This window comes from Apodemus sylvaticus, chromosome X, assembly GCF_947179515.1.
Source record: "Apodemus sylvaticus chromosome X, mApoSyl1.1, whole genome shotgun sequence".
Lineage (NCBI taxonomy): Eukaryota > Metazoa > Chordata > Mammalia > Rodentia > Muridae > Apodemus > Apodemus sylvaticus.
Window position 1 is genome coordinate 116,729,118 of NC_067495.1, and position 16,082 is coordinate 116,745,199.

Sequence of the window (16,082 nt, forward strand, 5' to 3'; positions counted from 1 at the left end):
TTAAGTCTCACATAAAAGCACGTTAGCAAAGAAAAAAAGAAATAAAATGAAGTTCAGCAAAATTTAAAATGTTTATAAACTATTACATCTACTTATGTAGAGCTGGGTTTGGTAGTTCACACTCAGCACACAGCGGGTAGAAGGAGGTGAGTCTCTGAGATTGACGCCAGCCTGATCTGCAGAGTGAGTTCCAGAACAGCTAGGGCTATACGGAGAAAACCCTGTCTCAAATAAATAAATAAATAAATAAATACATAAATACATAAATAAATACATAAATACATAAATATATAAATGGATGGATAGATAGATAGATAGATAGAAAGTAAAATGACATTTATTTATTCAGTGTTGGGGCATGCATGCATGCTATGCTGCGTATTTTGTGGGGATCAAAGAACATTTAGAAGTTGGTTTTCTCTGTCCACTAGCTCCTGAGGATCAACCTCCAGTCATCAAGCTTGGCAGCAAGCATTGTGCTCGCTGAGCCCCCTCACCAGCTCACGGGAGTTGAAGATCTTTGAAAACAATAGAAAATGAAGAAAATCAGGCACGAAAATGAAGAAAATCAGGCACGAGTAATGACATTCTTTATCTCGGGCCACAGCAGGAGGCCCCCTGTGCACTGGAAGACAGCCTGTCTCAAAGAAGAAAGGGAGCCCTGGAAAGATGCCAGATCAGTGCACTGCTTGTCCAGTAGCAAAGAAAGCCTGCACTTGGATCTTCGGCACACATATAAAAGGGCAGCATTCCAACGACACCTCTGAAGCCCCTGGGGAAACAGAGGCAGGGGGATTTCTACAGTATGCTGGCCTGCCAACCTAGAATCAGTAAGCAGCAGATTCATGTATTAATCTCACTTCCAAATAAAGCAAACAAACAGGCAAATGGAGAACAATAGCAGAAGATACACAACATGTACCTTTGGCTCCATACATGCAAGCACACAATCACACACACACACACACACACACACACACACACACACAAACACAGTCTGATGGGGGTAATGTGAGGAATTTGTAAACACATATTTAATAAGTTATAGATGGGGGCCAAGCCTTGGGTAGACAGTGTGTAGACCTAACATGCAGGATACTAAGACAATGGGATCTCAACTTCCAAACACCCTGGTCTAAATAATGAGACACCCAATCACAAACTAAAAGGTGGGGCAGATATAATGTATATCAGATATAATCCCCTCTAGTTCAACAACAAAATTACAAATGACATGATTTTGAAATGAATAAAGGACTTTGCTATACAATTCATATATATATATATATATATATGAGTGTGTGTGTGTGTGTGTGTGTGTGTGTTGTTTGAGACATGGTTTCTCCGTGTAGCCCCGACTGCCCTGGAACTCTGTACACAAGGCTAGCCTCACACTCATTGACCTACTTCCTGAGTACTAAGAATAAAGGCAGGAGCCCTCACAGCCTGGCCTTTACTACACATTCCTACAAGGGAGAGAAACATGTTACTGAGAACCAAGAAAAAGGTGCTCATAGTCACTAGCACATGGGGAAATGGAAATCACAACTACAAGGAGAGATTTGGCAACATAGTCCAGTTCTAGAAAGTTTTCGTGCCCTGTAGAAAACCCTGAGTTCATTCCATACCAGCACTGCATAGATCTGGCATAGTGGTGCAAACCTATAATCCCAGTGCTTAAAGATGGAGACGACACAATTAGTAAATGTTTGCTGTGGGAAAATGTCTCTGTGACTAAGACCACTGACAGGTTTTACCAAGGACCCACGTTCAGTTCACAGCTTCCATACTGAATAGAACAAAAGCACTGGTGAATCCAGGTCCAGGAACTTGGGCTTTGTTGGAATGTGGACTCCAGTGCAGAAAGAGATAGAGACAGAGACAGAGACACAGAGACAGAGACAGAGACAGAGAGGAGACACAGAGAGATACAATACTCAAAAGCAGAAAGAAATACAGACAGCATTACAACTGAAAACAAAATAAATAATTTTAAATAATTTTAAAATAAATCATCTAACTGATCTATCTAAGTGACCCTATGACTCTGACCTCCAGGACATGTGCACTCTGCTGCACATACTCACACTGAGACAACCACTAAGGATAAAATTAATTTGGGATGTAGAGATGGGTCAACAGTTAAGAGCACTGACTCTTCATCCACAGGAACCCAATATGAGTCTCAGAACCCACATGACTGCTAACAACCAGGTGGAACTGCATTTGAAGGGGATTCACTTCTGTGTTGTGATCTTCTCAGGTACTTCATGCATTGCGTTCACAGACATACTTGCAGAAAAAGACAATAAACACAAAAACTAAAGTAATTTAAAATGAATGAGAGCTTTGAAAAATAAAACAAAATTTTAAAAGTACTATAACTACAAAAGAAACACAGAGCAATCGGAGAAAGCCCTAACTTTAAATCAGAGCATGGAGCCTGGGCAGCAGCTAAGGAAGGAGCCCAGGGCAATCAGAGTTCATTACTGAAAGAAAAGTAGCAAGCCACCTCTGCCCTTGTCCTCCCAGCATCCGGCACAGAAAGTATCCATCCCGGAGTGCGTCCCAGTCAATCCAGTCAATATTTGATACTTTGTTCAAGAGAGGCAGAGACTTGGTGAGGGAGCTGTCTCCCCAGCTTCTGCATCCTCACCTCTTGCACCTCTGCTGACCTAGCTGGTGGCAGGCAGTGGGTGGAAGGGTCCGGCTGACAGCACAGAGGGGCCCTTCAGAGAGGAGAGGAGAGGAGGGCCATGTGCAGAGAGGGGAACGGTAGGGCAAGAGGAGTGAGGGTCTTGACACAAAGAGTTTTCTAGACCTCTGAAGGACTATTTCCCATTGCTCAAGTCAGTCTGCTGAGGATAATCAAAGGGGGATTTGAGGCGGGGCAAATGGATTAGTGTGCTCTGTATGACCTGTCAGAAAGACAGAGTAATTCATCTTGCATCCTAAAGAGCTAGCAGGCCATGCCTGGAGATGTGGGTCTGTCCTGGTGCTCTTGACTGCCATTCAGCCAGCTCTGGACTCCACCACCACACACAAGAAAGAGTTTGTTTGCTTGTTATTAATGTATAGATCTATTCACACATTTTATGTCCTCCTGCTCAAGAGACATGGTAGGCTTAGATGCAGTGTTCAAATTTTTGAATTTGTGCTGCAGAATAAGGGAACACAGAAGATCATTCAAAAAGTACAAACTTGGCTTTACAACAGGACCCTCAAGCCATCTATAAACCACACATTAATGAACCCTAGATACCCAATATGGAGCCCTGAGTTTAGAACATGCCTAGAAGACAACACAACTGTCCTTTTGGAATGTGGATGTGCCTGGGTTCTAGGGCCCAGTGTTCAACACTCATCTACTCCTGCTTCACTGAGGGCTGTTCTATGGTGACCTCACTCTGTACAAGGAAGAGTCTCTGAGGCGACCTCAGGGACTGATTTAATCAGTGGGGCAGCTTTAAGAGTAGGATGGAGGTGTCTCTGGTGAAAGGATTTTGGACTGCAGAAGGCAGCCCTGGCCAAGTCCAGCACACACCTGGGGAGGGCTGGGGGCTCAGTCTGCCTGTCTTGAGGACCAGTCCTGCTGCTTACCAAAAGCCTTGGGAAGGCTTGGCAGTGCTGAAGCCAGTGGCTGGAAGTCAACCTCTTCCTATTCCTCACCTCTGACTTGTGTTTCTCTGCTTGAACTCTGGCTAGATAAATACAGGAAAGTAGGGCTGGAGAGCTAGCTGGCTCCGTGCTGAAGAGCATTCCTGCTCTTACAGGGGACCCACGTTCAGTGGCTAGCACCACAGGGCCACTTACACCCTTCTGAAATGGCAATTTCTGTAATCCAGTGTCCTCTCATGACCTCTGAGGGACCAGGGATGAACATAGTTCACACACATACATACAGACAAAATTCGTGCATATTAGAGAAAAGAAAATAAGTATTGTAAAAATAATGTGAAGTATGCTGGGTCCTGTAGCCTAGCCAGAGGCTGAGGCTAGAGCATGATCAATTCCAGGCTAGCCTGGGCCACACACGGGTGCCTCTGAAACACACATGTAAAGGTGATACCCTCCATCACTGCAGGCCAGTGATCTCATTTGAATTTGCTCTGGTCACAAGTGTCAGTCTTTGAATATGAGTAACTCTCTCTCACACACATACACACACAGAAACACACACACTCACACACAAATACAAAACACAAACACGATCTCATGGGGTAAAAAACACCCACGGAATAATGAACAGCATTTGTAAAGGTATATACAATCAATTATATATCTGGGCAAGCCTCGGGAAGACAGCCTGTTTTCCCCACACTCAAGAGATGAAGAGAGTTGGAATGTCAGTTTTCAGGCACCGAGGCTACATAAGGAGACACCATTTCTAAAAGTAAGATAGATCTGATACTAATCATATATAAGCCCAAATAATTTAAAAACAAAATAAACAACATGAATTTGAACTTAAGAATATATTACATATCTCTTTTTCTTGTTTATGTTTATTTATTTGTATGCCTCTGTGCATGCCTGTGTGCTTGAGCCCATGTGTGTGTATGTGTGTGTGTGTGTGTGTGTGAGTGTGTGTGTATGTGTGTGTGAGATTGAATCACAGATTCATTGTGTAGCCCTGACTGTCCTGGAACTCTCTACACAAGGCTAGCCTCAACTCACTGACCCACCTCCTGAGTACTTCGATTAAAAACAGGAGCCCTCACAGCCTGGCCTTTACTATACACTTGCTACAAGGAAGAGAAACATATGACTAAGAGCCAAAAAAAAGGTGCTCATTCGGGCTGGAGAGATGGCTCAGCGGTTAAGGGCACTGACTGCTCTTTCAAAAGTCCTAAGGTCAATTCCCAGCAACCACATGGTGGCTTACAACCATCCGTAACAAGATCTGGTGCCCTCTTCTGAGGTGTCTGAAGACAGCTACAGTCTACTTACATATAATAATAAATAAATCTTTTTTTTTTAAAATAGGTGCTCATTCTTACTAGCCCACTGGGGAAATGGAAATCAGAAGTACAAGGAGAAATTTGGAAACATAGCCCAGTTTTAGGTTTCTCTGCCCTGTAGAAAACCCTGAGTTCATTCCATGCCAGCACTGCTAGACACAGCATTGTGGTTGATGCCTGTAATTCCAGCCCTCACAATCCTAGCCCTTAAGGATGGAGCGTACACACTTTGGAAATGTTTGCTGTGGGACGATGCTTCAATGGCCAAGACTACTTAGGGCTTTTACCAAGGACCCAAGTTCAGTTCTCAGCTTCCATACTGAACAGTCCACAACCACCTGTGACTCCATCTCCAGGGACTTAGATATATGGGTATGTGCACTCATGTGCATGTGTATACATACAAACACAGACACACACACACACACACACAAACACACTCACACACCACCTCCACCATTAAAATTGAAAACAACACCAATATTTTAAACATAAAGCTAGGTGGTAGTGGCAAATACCTTTCATCCCAGCACTTGGGAGGGAGAGGTAGGCAGATTTCTGAGTTCCAGGCCAGCCAGGTATACAGAGTGAGTTCCAGGACGGTGAGGGCTACACAGAGAAACCCTGTCTCAAAAAAAACAACAAAATAAAAAAAATGCTAAAAATAAAATCATAGTCCTTGGAGAAATTGCTCAGTAGTTAGGAGCACTTGCTTCTGTTCCAGAAGACCCAAGTTCAGTTGCCAGGACTTATGTCAGATGAGCCACAACACGGCAGCCTGTAGTCCCATAGCATCTAAGTGACCCTGTGACTCTGACCTCCAGGATATCTGCACTCTGCTGCACATACTCACACTGAGACAACCACTAAGGGTAAAATTAATTTGGGATGTAGACATGGGTCAAAAGTTAAGAGCACTGACTCTTCATCCACAGGAATCAAATATGAGTCTCAGAAACCACATGACTGCTAACAACCAGGTGGAACTGCAGTTGAAGGGGATTCACTTCTGTGTTGTGACCTCCTCAGGTACTTCATGCATTGTGTTCACAGACATACTTGCAGAAAAAGACAATAAACACAAAAACTAAAGTAATTTAAAATGAATGAGAGCTTTGAAAAATAAAACAAAATTTTAAAAGTGCTGTAAGTACAAAAGAAACACAGAGCAATGGGAGAAAGCCCTTACTTTAAATCAGAGCATGGAGCCTGGACAGCAGCTAAGGAAGGAGCCCAGGGCAATCAGAGTTCATTACTGAAAGAAAAGTAGCAAGCCACCTCTGCCCTTGTCCTCCCAGCATCCGGCACAGAAAGTATCCATCCCGGAGTGCATCCCAGTCAATCCAGTTCATATTTGATACTTTGTTCAAGAGAGGCAGAGACTTGGTGAGGGAGCTGTCTCCCCAGCTTCTGCATCCTCACCTCCTGCACCTCTGCTGACCTAGCTGGTGGCAGGCAGTGGGTGGAAGGGTCCGGCTGACAGCAGAGAGGGGCCCTTCAGAGAGGAGAGGAGAGGAGGGCCATGTGCAGAGAGGGGAACGGTAGGGCAAGAGGAGTGAGGGTCTTGACACAAAGAGTTTTCTAGACCTCTGAAGGACTATTTCCCATTGCTCAAGTCAGTCTGCTGAGGATAATCAAAGGGGGATTTGAGGCGGGGCAAATGGATTAGTGTGCTCTGTATGACCTGTCAGAAAGACAGAGTAATTCATCTTGCATCCTAAAGAGCTAGCAGCCCATGCCTGGAGATGTGGGTCTGTCCTGGTGCTCTTGACTGCCATTCAGCCGGCTCTGGACTCCACCACCACACACAAGAAAGAGTTTGTTTGCTTGTTATTAATGTATAGATCTATTCACACATTTCATGTCCTCCTGCTCAAGAGACATGGTAAGCTTAGATGCAGTGTTCAAATTTTTGAATTTGTGCTGCAGAATAAGGGAACACACAAGATCATTCAAAAAGTACAAACTTGGCTTTACAACAGGACCCTCAAGCCATCTATAAACCACACATTAATGAACCCTAGATACCCAATAAGGAGCCTTGAGTTTAGAACATGCCTAGAAGACAACACAACTGTCCTTTTGGAATGTGAACGTGCCTGGGTTCTAGGGCCCAGTGTTCAACACTCATCTACTCCTGCTTCACTGAGGGCTGTTCTATGGTGACCTCACTCTGTACAAGGAAGTGTCTCTGAGGCGACCTCAGGGACTGATTTAATCAGTGGGGCAGCTTTAAGAGTAGGATGGAGGTGTCTCTGGTGCAAGGATTTTGGTCTGCAGAAGGCAGCCCTGGCCAAGTCCAGCACACAGCTGGGGAGGGCTGGGGGCTCAGTCTGCCTGTCTTGAGGACCAGTCCTGCTGCTTACCAAAAGCCTTGGGAAGGCTTGGCAGTGCTGAAGCCAGTGGCTGGAAGTCAACCTCTTCCTATTCCTCACCTCTGACTTGTGCTTCTCTGCTTGAACTCTGGCTGCATAAATACAGGAAAGTAGGGCTGGAGAGCTAGCTGGCTCCGTGCTGAAGAGCATTACTACTCTTACAGGGGACCCAAGTTCAGTGGCTAGCACCACAGGGCCACTTACACCCTTCTGAAATGGCAATTTCTGTAATCCAGTGTCCTCTCATGACCTCTGAGGGACCAGGGCAGGAACATAGTTCACACACATACATACAGACAAAATTCGTACATATTAGAGAAAAGAAAATAAGTATTGTAAAAATAATGTGAAGTATGCTGGGTCCTGTAGCCTAGCCAGAGGCTGAGGCTAGAGTATGCTCAATTCCAGGCTAGCCTGGGCCACACACGGGTGCCTCTGAAACACACATGTAAAGGTGATACCCTCCATCACTGCAGGTCAGTGATCTCATTTTAACTTGTTCTGGTCACAAGTCTCAGTCTTTGAATATGAGTAACTCTCTCTCACACACATACACACACAGAAACACACACACACACACTCACACACAAATACAAAACACAAACACGATCTCATGGGGTAAAAAACACCCACGGAATAATGAACAGCATTTGTAAAGGTATATACAATCAATTATATATCTGGGCAAGCTTCAGGAGGACAGTCTGTTTTCCCCACACTCAGGAGATGAAGAGAGTTGGAATGTTAGCTTTCAGGCACCCAGGCTACATAAGGAGACACCATTTCTAAAAGTAGGATAGATCTGCTACTAATTATATATAAGCCCAAATAATTTAAGAACAAAATAAACAACATGAATTTGAAATTAAGAACATACTACATATCTCTTTTTTCTTGTTTATGTTTATTTATTTGTATGCCTCTGTGCATACCTGTGTGCTTGAGCGTGTGTGTGTGTGTATATACATTTGTTTTTCTGTGTGTGTGTGTGTGTGTGTGTGTGTGTATGTGTGTGTGAGATTGAGTCACAGATTCATTGTGTAGCCCTGAGTGTCCTGGAACTCTCTACACAAGGCTAGCCTCAACTCATTGACCCACCTCCTGAGTACTTCGATTAAAGACAGGAGCCCTCACAGCCTCACCTTTACTATACACTTGCTACAAGGAGGAGAAACATATGACTAAGAGCCAAAAAAAAGGTGCTCATTCGGGCTGGAGAGATGGCTCAGCGGTTAAGGGCACTGACTGCTCTTTCAAAAGTCCTGAGGTCAATTCCCAGCAACCACATGGTGGCTTACAACCATCTGTAACAAGATCTGATGCCCTCTTCTGAGGTGTCTGAAGACAGCTACAGTCTACTTACATATAATAATAAATAAATCTTTTTTTAAAATAGGTGCTCATTCTTACTAGTCCACTGGGGAAATGGAAATCAGAAGTACAAGGAGAAATTTGGAAACATAGCCCAGTTTTAGGTTTTTCTGCCCTGTAGAAAACCCTGAGTTCATTCCATGCCAGCACTGCTAGACACAGCATTGTGGTTGATGCCTGTAATTCAGCCCTCACAATCCTAGCCCTTAAGGATGGAGAGTACACACTTTGGAAATGTTTGCTGTGGGACGATGCTTCAATGGCCAAGACTACTTAGGGCTTTTACCAAGGACCCAAGTTCAGTTCTCAGCTTCCATACTGAACAGTCCACAACCACCTGTGACTCCATCTCCAGGGACTTAAATATATGGGTATGTGCACTCATGTGCATGTGTGGACATACAAACACAGACACACACATAAACACACACACACAAACACACACACATACACACACACACACACAAACACACTCACACACCACCTCCACCATTAAAACTGAAAACAACACCAATATTTTAAACATAAAGCTAGGTGGTAGTGGCAAATGCCTTTCATCCCAGCACTTGGGAGGGAGAGGTAGGCAGATTTCTGAGTTCCAGGCCAGCCAGGTATACAGAGTGAGTTCCAGGACGGTGAGGGCTACACAGAGAAACCCTGTCTCAAAAAAACAACAAAATAAAAATCCTAAATATAAAATCATAGACCTTGGAGAAATTGCTCAGTAGTTAGGAGCACTTTCTTCTGTTCCAGAAGACCCAAGTTCAGTTGCCAGGACTTATGTCAGATGAGCCACAACACAGCAGCCTGTAGTCGCATAGCATCTAAGTGACCCTGTGACTCTGACCTCCAGGACATCTGCACTCTGCTGCACATACTCACACTGAGACAACCACTAAGGGTAAAATTAACTTGGGATGTAGAGATGGGTCAACAGTTAAGAGCACTGACTCTTCATCCACGGGAACCCAATATGTGTCTCAGAACCCACATGACTGCTAACAGCCAGGTGGAACTGCAGTTGAAGGGGATTCACTTCTGTGTTGTGACCTCCTCAGGTACTTCATGCATTGTGTCCACAGACATACTTGCAGAAAAAGACAATAAGCACAAAAACTAAAGTAATTTAAAATGAATGGGAGCTTTGAAAAATAAAACAAAATTTTAAAAGTACTATAACTACAAAAGAAACACAGAGCAATGGGAGAAAGCCCTAACTTTAAATCAGAGCATGGAGCCTGGACAGCAGCTAAGGAAGGAGCCCAGGGCAATCAGAGTTCATTACTGAAAGAAAAGTAGCAAGCCACCTCTGCCCTTGTCCTCCCAGCATCCGGCACAGAAAGTATCCATCCCGGAGTGCGTCCCAGTCAATCCAGTCAATATTTGATACTTTGTTCAAGAGAGGCAGAGACTTGGTGAGGGAGCTGTCTCCCCAGCGCTCTGCATCCTCACCTCCTGCACCTCTGCTGACCTAGCTGGTGGCAGGCAGTGGGTGGAAGGGTCCGGCTGACAGCAGAGAGGGGCCCTTCAGAGAGGAGAGGAGAGGAGGGCCATGTGCAGAGAGGGGAACGGTAGGGCAAGAGGAGTGAGGGTCTTGACACAAAGAGTTTTCTAGACCTCTGAAGGACTATTTCCCATTGCTCAAGTCAGTCTGCTGAGGATAATCAAAGGGGGATTTGAGGCGGGGCAAATGGATTAGTGTGCTCTGTATGACCTGTCAGAAAGACAGAGTAATTCATCTTGCATCCTAAAGAGCTAGCAGCCCATGCCTGGAGATGTGGGTCTGTCCTGGTGCTCTTGACTGCCATTCAGCCGGCTCTGGGCTCCACCACCACACACAAGAAAGAGTTTGTTTGCTTGTTATTAATGTATAGATCTATTCACACATTTTATGTCCTCCTTGCTCAAGAGACATGGTAGGCTTAGATGCAGTGTTCAAATTTTTGAATTTGTGCTGCAGAATAAGGGAACACAGAAGATCATTCAAAAAGTACAAACTTGGCTTTACAACAGGACCCTCAAGCCATCTATAAACCACACATTAATGAACCCTAGATACCCAATAAGGAGCCTTGAGTTTAGAACATGCCTAGAAGACAACACAACTGTCCTTTTGGAATGTGGATGTGCCTGGGTTCTAGGGCCCAGTGTTCAACACTCATCTACTCCTGCTTCACTGAGGGCTATTCTATGGTGACCTCACTCTGTACAAGGAAGTGTCTCTGAGGCGACCTCAGGGACTGATTTAATCAGTGGGGCAGCTTTAAGAGTAGGATGGAGGTGTCTCTGGTGCAAGGATTTTGGTCTGCAGAAGGCAGCCCTGGCCAAGTCCAGCACACAGCTGGGGAGGGCTGGGGGCTCAGTCTGCCTGTCTTGAGGACCAGTCCTGCTCCTTACCAAAAGCCTTGGGAAGGCTTGGCAGTGCTGAAGCCAGTGGCTGGAAGTCAACCTCTTCCTATTCCTCACCTCTGACTTGTGCTTCTCTGCTTGAACTCTGGCTGCATAAATACAGGAAAGTAGGGCTGGAGAGCTAGCTGGCTCCGTGCTGAAGAGCATTACTACTTTTACAGGGGACCCAAGTTCAGTGGCTAGCACCACAGGGCCACTTACACCCTTCTGAAATGGCAATTTCTGTAATCCAGTGTCCTCTCATGACCTCTGAGGGACCAGGGCAGGAACATAGTTCACACACATACATACAGACAAAATTCGTACATATTAGAGAAAAGAAAATAAGTATTGTAAAAATAATGTGAAGTATGCTGGGTCCTGTAGCCTAGCCAGAGGCTGAGGCTAGAGTATGCTCAATTCCAGGCTAGCCTGGGCCACACACGGGTGCCTCTGAAACACACATGTAAAGGTAATACCCTCCATCACTGCAGGTCAGTGATCTCATTTGAATTTGCTCTGGTCACAAGCCTCTGTCTTTGAATATGAGAAACTCTCTCTCACACACATACACACACAGAAACACACACACACACACACTCACACACAAATACAAAACACAAACACGATCTCATGGGGTAAAAAACACCCACGGAATAATGAACAGCATTTGTAAAGGTATATACAATCAATTATATATCTGGGCAAGCCTCAGGAGGACAGCCTGTTTTCCCCACACTCAGGAGATGAAGAGAGTTGGAATGTTAGCTTTCAGGCACCCAGGCTACATAAGGAGACACCATTTCTAAAAGTAGGATAGATCTGCTACTAATTATATATAAGCCCAAATAATTTAAAAACAAAATAAACAACATGAATTTGAACTTAAGAATATACTACATATCTCTTTTTCTTGTTTATGTTTATTTATTTGTATGCCTCTGTGCATACCTGTGTGCTTGAGCCTGTGTGTGTGTTTGTATACATTTGTTTTTCTGTGTGTGTGTGTGTGTGTATGTGTGTGTGAGATTGAGTCACAGATTCATTGTGTAGCCCTGAGTGTCCTGGAACTCTCTACACAAGGCTAGCCTCAACTCACTGACCCACCTCCTGAGTACTTCGATTAAAGACAGGAGCCCTCACAGCCTCACCTTTACTATACACTTGCTACAAGGAGGAGAAACATATGACTAAGAGCCAAAAAAAAGGTGCTCATTCGGGCTGGAGAGATGGCTCAGCGGTTAAGGGCACTGACTGCTCTTTCAAAAGTCCTGAGGTCAATTCCCAGCAACCACATGGTGGCTTACAACCATCTGTAACAAGATCTGATGCCCTCTTCTGAGGTGTCTGAAGACAGCTACAGTCTACTTACATATAATAATAAATAAATCTTTTTTTTAAAATAGGTGCTCATTCTTACTAGCCCACTGGGGAAATGAAAATCAGAAGTACAAGGAGAAATTTGGAAACATAGCCCAGTTTTAGGTTTTTCTGCCCTGTAGAAAACCCTGAGTTCATTCCATGCCAGCACTGCTAGACACAGCATTGTGGTTGATGCCTGTAATTCCAGCCCTTATAATCCTAGCCCTTAAGGATGGAGCGTACACACTTTGGAAATGTTTGCTGTGGGACGATGCTTCAATGGCCAAGACTACTTAGGGCTTTTACCAAGGACCCAAGTTCAGTTCGCAGCTTCCATACTGAACAGTCCACAACCACCTGTGACTCTATCTCCAGGAACTTAGATATATGGGTATATGCACTCATGTGCATGTGTGTACATACAAACACACACACACACACACACATAAACACACACATACACACAAACAAACACACACACACACAAACACACTCACACACCACCTCCACCATTAAAACTGAAAACAACACCAATATTTTAAACATAAAGCTAGGTGGTAGTGGCAAATGCCTTTCATCCCAGCACTTGGGAGGGAGAGGTAGGCAGATTTCTGAGTTCCAGGCCAGCCAGGTATACAGAGTGAGTTCCAGGACGGTGAGGGCTACACAGAGAAACCCTGTCTCAAAAAAACAACAAAATAAAAATCCTAAATATAAAATCATAGACCTTGGAGAAATTGCTCAGTAGTTAGGAGCACTTTCTTCTGTTCCAGAAGACCCAAGTTCAGTTGCCAGGACTTATGTCAGATGAGCCACAACACAGCAGCCTGTAGTCGCATAGCATCTAAGTGACCCTGTGACTCTGACCTCCAGGACATCTGCACTCTGCTGCACATACTCACACTGAGACAACCACTAAGGGTAAAATTAACTTGGGATGTAGAGATGGGTCAACAGTTAAGAGCACTGACTCTTCATCCACGGGAACCCAATATGTGTCTCAGAACCCACATGACTGCTAACAGCCAGGTGGAACTGCAGTTGAAGGGGATTCACTTCTGTGTTGTGACCTCCTCAGGTACTTCATGCATTGTGTCCACAGACATACTTGCAGAAAAAGACAATAAGCACAAAAACTAAAGTAATTTAAAATGAATGGGAGCTTTGAAAAATAAAACAAAATTTTAAAAGTACTATAACTACAAAAGAAACACAGAGCAATGGGAGAAAGCCCTAACTTTAAATCAGAGCATGGAGCCTGGACAGCAGCTAAGGAAGGAGCCCAGGGCATTCAGAGTTCATTACTGAAAGAAAAGTAGCAAGTCACGTCTGCCCTTGTCCTCCCAGCATCCGGCACAGAAAGTATCCATCCCGGAGTGCATCCCAGTCAATCCAGTCCCTATTTGATACTTTGTTCAAGAGAGGCAGAGACTTGGTGAGGGAGCTGTCTCCCCAGCTTCTGCCTCCTCACCTCCTGCACCTCTGCTGACCTAGCTGGTGGCAGGCAGTGGGTGGAAGGGTCCGGCTGACAGCAGAGAGGGGCCCTTCAGAGAGGAGAGGAGAGGAGGGCCATGTGCAGAGAGGGGAACGGTAGCGCAAGAGGAGTGAGGGTCCTTGACACAAAGAGTTTTCTAGACCTCTGAAGGACTATTTCCCATTGCTCAAGTCAGTCTGCTGAGGATAATCAAAGGGGGATTTGAGGCGGGGCAAATGGATTAGTGTGCTCTGTATGACCTGTCAGAAAGACAGAGTAATTCATCTTGCATCCTAAAGAGCTAGCAGCCCATGCCTGGAGATGTGGGTCTGTCCTGGTGCTCTTGACTGCCATTCAGCCGGCTCTGGGCTCCACCACCACACACAAGAAAGAGTTTGTTTGCTTGTTATTAATGTATAGATCTATTCACACATTTCATGTCCTCCTGCTCAAGAGACATGGTAGGCTGAGATGCAGTGTTCAAATTTTTGAATTTGTGCTGCACAATAGGGGAACACACAAGATCATTCAAAAAGTACAAACTTGGCTTTACAACAGGACCCTCAAGCCATCTATAAACCACCCATTAATGAACCCTAGATACCCAATACGGAGCCTTGAGTTTAGAACATGCCTAGAAGACAACACAACTGTCCTTTTGGAATGTGGATGTGCCTGGGTTCTAGGGCCCAGTGTTCAACACTCATCTACTCCTGCTTCACTGAGGGCTATTCTATGGTGACCTCACTCTGTACAAGGAAGTGTCTCTGAGGCGACCTCAGGGACTGATTTAATCAGTGGGGCAGCTTTAAGAGTAGGATGGAGGTGTCTCTGGTGCAAGGATTTTGGTCTGCAGAAGGCAGCCCTGGCCAAGTCCAGCACACACCTGGGGAGGGCTGGGGGCTCAGTCTGCCTGTCTTGAGGACCAGTCCTGCTGCTTACCAAAAGCCTTGGGAAGGCTTGGCAGTGCTGAAGCCAGTGGCTGGAAGTCAACCTCTTCCTATTCCTCACCTCTGACTTGTGCTTCTCTGCTTGAACTCTGGCTGCATAAATACAGGAAAGTAGGGCTGGAGAGCTAGCTGGCTCCGTGCTGAAGAGCATTACTACTCTTACAGGGGACCCAAGTTCAGTGGCTAGCACCACAGGGCCACTTACACCCTTCTGAAATGGCAATTTCTGTAATCCAGTGTCCTCTCATGACCTCTGAGGGACCAGGGCAGGAACATAGTTCACACACATACATGCAGACAAAATTTGTACATATTAGAGAAAAGAAAATAAGTATTGTAAAAATAATGTGAAGTATGCTGGGTCCTGTAGCCTAGCCAGAGGCTGAGGCTAGAGTATGCTCAATTCCAGGCTAGCCTGGGCCACACACGGGTGCCTCTGAAACACACATGTAAAGGTAATACCTTCCATCACTGCAGGTCAGTGATCTCATTTGAATTTGCTCTGGTCACAAGCCTCTGTCTTTGAATATGAGAAACTCTCTCTCACACACATACACACACAGAAACACACACACACACACTCACACACAAATACAAAACACAAACAGGATCTCATGGGGTAAAAAACACCCACGGAATAATGAACAGCATTTGTAAAGGTATATACAATCAATTATATATCTGGGCAAGCCTCAGGAGGACAGCCTGTTTTCCCCACACTCAGGAGATGAAGAGAGTTGGAATGTTAGCTTTCAGGCACCCAGGCTACATAAGGAGACACCATTTCTAAAAGTAGGATAGATCTGCTACTAATTATATATAAGCCCAAATAATTTAAAAACAAAATAAACAACATGAATTTGAACTTAAGAACATACTACATATCTCTTTTTCTTGTTTATGTTTATTTATTTGTATGCCTCTGTGCATACCTGTGTGCTTGAGCCTGTGTGTGTGTTTGTATACATTTGTTTTTCTGTGTGTGTGTGTATGTGTGTGTGAGATTGAGTCACAGATTCATTGTGTAGCCCTGAGTGTCCTGGAACTCTCTACACAAGGCTAGCCTCAACTCACTGACCCACCTCCTGAGTACTTCCATTAAAGACAGGAGCCCTCACAGCCTCACCTTTACTATACACTTGCTACAAGGAGGAGAAACATATGACTAAGAGCCAAAAAAAAGGTGCTCATTCGGGCTGGA